Here is a 6,816-nt window from a genome sequence, read left to right on the forward strand (position 1 = left end):
GTTGTGTGTACTTACGGGGATGTGTTCTGTATCTTTGAAACAGACGGATCTGGTACTTGTGGAATGCAGAGGGACAAAGAGTTCCCAGTGGGGTGTAGACTTGTTTTGGTGACTAGACATTGTACTGTTTTTTGAGTAGTCTGTAAGACTGGATACTTGGTTAATTGATTTATTTATTCTTGTTAATAAACGTTAATGTTATGATGCAACTCTCTCATTTTCATTACCTGTTAGAATGGAGAGAAAGAGGTGGAGAGAGAGAGAGAGAGAGAGAGGGGGGATTTGCCGAGAGAGAGAGAGATGAGAGAGTCTGTGTATGTAATGGGGTGTGTGGGTCTGCCTTCCGTTTCGTGTCCACACTTACCTTATGAATACTGGGGAAAGAATCCCCCATGTGACATATGCATATAGGACATGCATATATGTATACATGGAATGTATGTATGCCTACAAGTATACATATGTATACATGACATGTATACATGGCAAATATAAATATATGCCATACATACATGGACATATACGTGTCATATATATATATATATATATATATATATATATATATATATATAATATATATATATATAGATATATATATATATATATATATATATATAGCGTGTGTGCGTGTGTGTGCGTGTGTGTGTGTGCCTACATGTATACATATGTATACATGACATGTATCATGTATACATAATATGTAGACATGTATACATTACACTTTCCCTGAAGAAACCGACAATCTAATATGCATTTTACCTCAAGACCTCCAATACATTAACACTTGCCTCTACATCATTAATAAACAAATGTCGGTCGTACGTTAGCACACATCAGATTCAAATATATATATCATCAAAATATTTCACTTACCTTATTCGTACTGATGATTCTTTGGACACAAGTGACTTTATCTTGAGGTGACCAGCTTCAAAGAATTCATATTTACTTATCACAATCCTATATCTGTCTATGTGACATTTTTCTTCATATTTCTCAATTGACGGTTCAGCCGACAACGTAGACTGGACAAATTTCTAATCTTGAAAAGTTCAGAGTCAAGTAACTTCGCTATATCTTCAATAAAAATGGCTTTATGTTCATTAAAAGGGTATCTAATTAATGCCACACCACACATATGGTAAAACCTTTCGCATTGCTGCAATCAAAACATTGTCTGGGCACTGCCCAACTCGTATCTTTTCGCCGGATACCTTCCAAAAACACAGCACTCAAATCACACGTCCTACACCGGACAAAATCCTGTTAGAGCTAAGGTACCTATGCGCGGCGGCCCAGACTATGGCAGTTGCGGTTTTTCTATGCAGTTTTACCTACTGAACAAGAATTTTAAGTAATATTTATTCGGACGACTGTAATTAACCCCCAGGGGCCAGTACTAAGGTAATACTTCAGAAGCACTCCGCACTGGTATTAAAAAAAAATAATCACCTACATGGATAAAGAGCATGTGAAAAAGCAATATAAAAAGTATAGTCATTATATGAGAGATTGAAGCAGGGTGGAATTAAATGAGCTTGAATAAGTTTTTTACCTCGATTTTTCCTAAGTCGGGAGAGGTGTTTCCTCTACGGTAATGTTTACTTTTAATGAGCCCTCTAACTTACTTTCTTACGCAAACAAACAAAAGCAGTTCCAGTTACTCATATTGGCTGAGAGGTGTGACATCGTTATGACGTCACGGGTTTCATAACAATTACGAACGACTTTGGTCGAAAACTAAGTTTCACTAGCATTTCAGCGGCGTAATAAAGTTACCTATCCAGTGTCCACTGGTATCCTTGTTTGACTGAATACTCGAATAATGAAGCAAAATCCAGCATTTTTGTCTTCCTGTAGCTATGCAGAGGCAGTGGTTGGCCCTTCTGACATTAATTTCGACATAGACCTTCGATTTCCTACCGATTGTTTGCAGTGCAATGTGGGTTACGGTGAATTTTATCATTCTTCGTCTAGTTGTGGTAAAGTTGTGATTGAATATGCTCAAGACTTAATTTAATTCTAAAGCAAAAAACTGCGAGTGTTGTGGAGCTATTTGTCGGATCGACTACAACAGGAACGCCTTTAGGTGTGATCTGCCACAGTAAGTAGCCTTACTGTAACCCCTGTGGCTAGTGCGTCGCAGCGCAAACATTACCTCTTGCCAGTACATGCCGTGCTTGCCAAGAATCATTTAAATATGCAGATAAGGCGCGAAGCGCCGTTCCGCCACGGCCTTACTGACAGCACACATAAATCGATCGTCACGGATATGTAGTCGCTCCCTACTTTGTTTGTTGTTGTTTTGGTATCGCCGCCATATTTGGTTTTGGTGTTCTTCCGCCGATTTCGGTCGGCGGTCGAGTCGCCGTATTTAGTACTTGGCCTTGGGAGTAATACAGTCGTCCGAATAAATATTACTTTAAATTCTCGTTCAGTGGGTAAATAACATAGGAAAACGTCAATTGCCATAGTCTAGGCCACCGCGGATTGCTTCTGTAGAAATACCAAAATCCTTCTTCAAATATATACTAGTATTGTATACCAATTTTCAACCTGGAGCAGTTCTGCCTGGAACTGGAAGGCAGGTCACAACTACCTGCTCTGGAACAATCGTTCGGCCAAAACAACCCTAGGAGGGACTACTCTCTCTCTCTCTCTGTTGCAAATCTAGTTGCAGATTCTACAGTGAATTTTATCTAGTTGCAGATTCTACTATACCTCGTCGTCCAATATTAGAGAAATGTTTCAGTTTTGATCTCTCTCTCTCTCTCTCTCTCTCTCTCTCTCTCTCTCTCTCTCTCTCTCTCTTTGGCAAATCTAGTTGCAAATTCAACTATATCTCGTCAGGCAATATTCGAGAAATGTTTTTGGTTTTACTCTCTAATCTATCTCTCTCTCTCTCTCATCTCTCTCTCTCTCTCTCTCTGTAGGCAAATATAGTTGCAGATTCAACAGTGAGTTTCTCTCTCTCTCTCTCTCCTCTCTCTTCTCATCTCTCTCCTCTCTCTCTCTGAACAAAATCTAGTTGCAAATTCAACTATATCTCGTCAGGCAATATTCGAGAAATGTTTCAGTCTCTCTCTCTCTCTCTCTCTCTCTCTCTCTCTCTCTCCGTCTGGTTCCTCATTTTCATAATTCTTCGCTGTTCAATATATCTTAACCTTTATTACTATACATCACCTATCCTCATATACATTATATCTCTGTTATATCCCTCTTATATCGAGTACATGGGGTCAGTGCAACTTATAGATGCTATATTTCCATAGAGATTCTTCATTAGCAGTATATAACGGCTATATTTATACACCACCATTCACTACCTCGGCAGTCATTTTTGCTCCCATATTAATCTGTAGTTGCGAAATTCCTTATTTTTTACAGGTTATATTTTCCATGACCAACCCTCCGTCTTTGGAATATATTTTCTAGGGGGGGGGGGAGAGTGTATACATCGAATACTTTTAATACGGTGGATTTCACAGATGGTTTCCAGGTTGTAAATAATCATATGATTCAGCGATCAGCATGTCACCCAGAGCAAAGTGTTTTAACAAAGGTAGTTAAAACGATTGATTTTCTTGCTATATATATGTATATATATATATTATATATATATATATATATATATATATATATATATATATATATATATATAATCCAAAATCATTATACAGGTAACATCGTAAGTGGAGCAATGTTTAAATGTTATCTAGCGAAAATCGTTCAAAGAATCGATTGATTTTTGTTTATATATATATATATATATATATATATATATATATATATATATATATATATATATATGTATATATATATATATATATATATATATATATATATATATATATATATATATATTATATATATATATATATATATATATATATATAATCCAAAATCATTACTAAAGTTAACATCGTAGGTGGAGCAATGTTTAAATGTTATCTAACACTCACATCCCCTTCTCACCTATTACTAACATCTTCGGCGAAGCAACATTGATGTTAGTTGAACTTGAACTCTTCATCAAGTAATGTTAATGTTGCTTTAAACATTCACGTCCCCTCTGTATACACCTCCACAGCTCCCACTAACATCGGCAGTGTAGTAATGTTAAAATGTTACTCAACATCCAACCTTTCACCTTTCCATTCCCGTTAACATCTTGGAAATAAAAAAAAAAAAAAATAATAATACTTTTCAAGCTGCCTCTTCGCCTCTCAACTACTACTTATAATGCTACTCGGAATCGTGGTACTTTTAAAAGTCGAAAGTACAGACTTGGACGAGGCACAGTAAATTACTCTGAAGTACTTTCTCAGATACTTTTAAGATGCTCTTATGGAGTCTTAAGTAGGGGGGGGGGGATTCTTTTCAATTCACGAGATGAGATGGTGTACGACGACGTAATACAGCCTTTTGGGGATTTAGAGAGAGAGAGAGAGAGAGAGAGAGAGAGAGAGAGAGAGAGAGAGAGAGAGAGAGAGAGAGAGAGAGAGAGAATCTTTCCATAGTTATTTTTACTATTTACAGAGAAAGAGAGAGACAGCCAGACAGGCTTAGAGAGAGAGAGAGAGTTGCTTTTGCTATTTACACACACACACACACACACAGAGTTGCTTTTGCTGTTTACAAGAGAGAGAGAGAGAGAGAGAGAGAGAGAGAGAGAGAGAGAGGAGAGAGCATACGTGCGAATGGTCAATCTTTCAAAATGTGCAGTAACAAATTGCACTTTTGAATATAAAGTTACCAAGCTTAAATTAATAATATATATATATATATATATATAATATATATATATATATATATATATATATATATATATATATATATATATGTATATATATATGATATATATATAAATATATGTATATATATATGTATATATATATATTATATATATATATATATATATATATATATATATATATACATAATATATATATATATATAGATATGTGTGTGTGTGTGTGTGTGTGTGTGTGTGTGCGTGTTGTGTCTAATTGCAAAGTGACCCAGTAAGAAGCTAGTTTTGCTTCAGTAGTACAAACCATTCATTTGTCATTGGACAATAGTATCGGATAATCTCCTACGTTCAACTGTTGTGTATTTACATTTAAACATAACATTTTTTTCCCGGGTATAAAATCATCTATGTGCAACATATAAAAATTTTATTCACCACTAAATTTTGAGACATTTGCCTATACACAATTTTATACAGTAATATAACTCCATTTGAGATTTTGCACATTTCTACCTCCTGAATTTTATATAATATAAAATATGAAACGTCACCAATTTAATTATTGCATGCAAAGTTTTACTGCATCGAAATGTTTAACAAGACAGACGAATAAAAATATATATAGTCAAATAGTGCCAATTGCAACATGAGTTATGGCCTAATTTGCATATCATAATATGAATTAGAATCTAATTTGCTTATGGTGTTATGAATTCAGATCTAATTTGGACATCAATTTAGACAGCTCAGCGAGGGAAATTAAATTCAAAATTATCATCCTCGCGGCATTTAACTAGAAATTAAAGAATTTGTTATGAGTAATTATTTAGTTCCATCCATTCTCATTAGACAGAATAAAAATATTGAAATATTTTGAAAATCCTCTGTTATAATATGCTATTAGCAAAAACTATATTGTAGATATAGTAATTACTTGATTGCTAATATGTACGATTTTATTTGAAAAGTAAAATTCCTCAACAATGACCAACTACGAATTACATTAATAATATTCCCTCCTGAAATTATTAGAATGTATATATATATATATATATATATATATATATATATTATATATATATATATATATATATATATATATATATATATATATATGTATATATATATATATATATATATATATATATATATAGTATATATATATATATATATATATGTATATATATATATATATATATATATATATATATATAATATATATTATATATATATATATATATATCATATCATATATATATATATACTATATATATATATAATATATATATATATATATTATATATATATAATATATATATATATATATATATCTTTCACCCCTATATTTATATCAATTATAACTCTTTCATTTCAACTTGATTTTGAATTAGTTCTTTATTAAAAAACTGAAAAATATCATTGCTTACCTTTTTTTATTTTTGAGTAGTTAGAATATTTCTTTGGGAATATTACAAAATATTATTAATGATTACAAGAAGCAAAATTACACTTTAAAATTCAACAAAAAATCCCAACTTACCTTTTTTTTTTTATAAAATTTTTTAATAGTTTGAATATATTTTTTGGGAATATTGCAAAATATTATTACTGAATACAAGAGTTTACACCTTGAATCTCATACATTTAAGATGGACTTTGGAAACTGATCTAGAGGATCTTGGACCTGACTTCTCAAGGGGATTTTGAGTTACATCTAGAAGGACGTCTAGAAGAACGTAGGACGATTAGCCAGGACGTTGTCTTGCCAGCGGTACAGGCTGCAGCTGGGCAGCTGTGGAAGGCACGGCAGGGGTTTCCAAACACCTGTAGAAGAGCATAATTGATAGATATTGCTTGCCTATGTGCCACAGAAAGAAGAATTCGTCTCCTAATTAAGAAGGTTAAGATTTAGTAGACTGGTCTCCAATTTTAACTTGACAAGTGTTAAAATTTAGATTGGAATCCAATTTTAACTTGACATTTTTAAAATTTTGAAGATTGGTCTCCAATTTTAACTCTGTCAAGTTAAAATTGGATTCCAATTTTAACCAGACAGGGTTAAA

At 33.0% G+C, this 6,816-nt stretch overlaps 1 pseudogene; it reads right to left on the reverse strand.

Annotated features, from left to right (window-relative positions):
* Positions 1-6,374: 6,374 nt before the first annotated feature.
* Positions 6,375-6,816, reverse strand: part of LOC135199902 (DBH-like monooxygenase protein 1) — a 22,722-nt pseudogene continuing 22,280 nt past the window's right edge.

This window comes from Macrobrachium nipponense, chromosome 26, assembly GCF_015104395.2.
Source record: "Macrobrachium nipponense isolate FS-2020 chromosome 26, ASM1510439v2, whole genome shotgun sequence".
In the NCBI taxonomy this organism is placed as follows: Eukaryota; Metazoa; Arthropoda; class Malacostraca; order Decapoda; family Palaemonidae; genus Macrobrachium; species Macrobrachium nipponense.